Consider the following 1,190-nt stretch of genomic DNA (forward strand, 5'->3'; position numbering starts at 1 on the left):
GGAGGGTATGAGGAATTCTTGAGCAATTTGGTCTTCCAGGAAGCCCTGCAGGGTGAACACAGCTCACTTGCATCCTGTTAAGGTACTTGGGGCCTCTGGGATCCACCTGGCTCTGGGAGCATCCTTCAGTTACAAGACTGTACCACTCCAGGCTTGTTAACCCTCTAGGGGATAGATTTCCAGTTTCAGATGTTCAGTCACTCTCTTTGAAGAGACAGACGATTACTACTCAAATACCTGCACCGAATCTGGGTCTCCAGATAACAGCAATGTCATGTGTAGAGGAGAGCCATGACTGTTAACTGGCGCAATTAACCAATGAAATTTGGTTTTGCATCTCTGAAAACTCTTTGCTTTATTATTAGCTAAGCTGGGGGAAGTAATGGAGGTGGTATTCGCGGGCCTGATAGATTTCAAGGTTTGGGTAAATTCTGAAGAAATTATTCACTTAGTATAGACGTGATCCCAAAGAAACTGCCTCACTTAAATAAAATAAATCTTCAAGTTGAGCACTGGGCTGCAGATTTTGCTTGAAACAGCTTTCATTTTCTTGAACCTACAGCATAAGGAGTACTGTATAGTTGAGATACAGTATTTGTTCTGTATTTGGCTGTTGGGAGGATGAATAGAATACCCTGGACAAAACAATGCCTGGCACCCCTTGCTTACCCTCCAATTAGGCCAGCAGGGATCCAGCTCAGAGCCTCCCCCAGGGGAGTGGAGAACGTCTGTCTCTGTTGATCTGGCACAAAATAGGGCCTCAATAAATATTTACCAAGTGAATGAATGGTTGCCTGCTTTTCTCCTTCTTTTGTTTAGTCACACTGTCTTTTTAACCTCCTACAATAAATCCCAGGGCCCTCCATGGGCCAGTTCTACTAGGGTGTGGATGTAGGATGAGTGGAAGAGGTAAGGGAGATGAGGGATGAGTAAGGGAGGCCAGGGATGAGTAAGGGAGGCCAGGGATGAGTAAGGGAGGCCAGGGATTCGACGCGCGAGGGGAAAAGAGTAAGATATCCTTAGAGGTGCAGGGCCAACAAAGAGCCAGACGCAGGCGAACCCAAGCTGGAGCACCCAGGGATCCGGATCTGCAGCGGGGACGGGCCCCACCCGGGGCACCTCCCGCCCAGCGCTGTGCACGGTGCTGGCCTGCACCGGCGACGCGCCCCCAGCCCGCACCCGGCGCCGGT

Source organism: Bison bison, unplaced genomic scaffold (assembly GCF_000754665.1).
Source record: "Bison bison bison isolate TAMUID 2011002044 unplaced genomic scaffold, Bison_UMD1.0 scf7180017864105, whole genome shotgun sequence".
Taxonomy (NCBI): domain Eukaryota; kingdom Metazoa; phylum Chordata; class Mammalia; order Artiodactyla; family Bovidae; genus Bison; species Bison bison.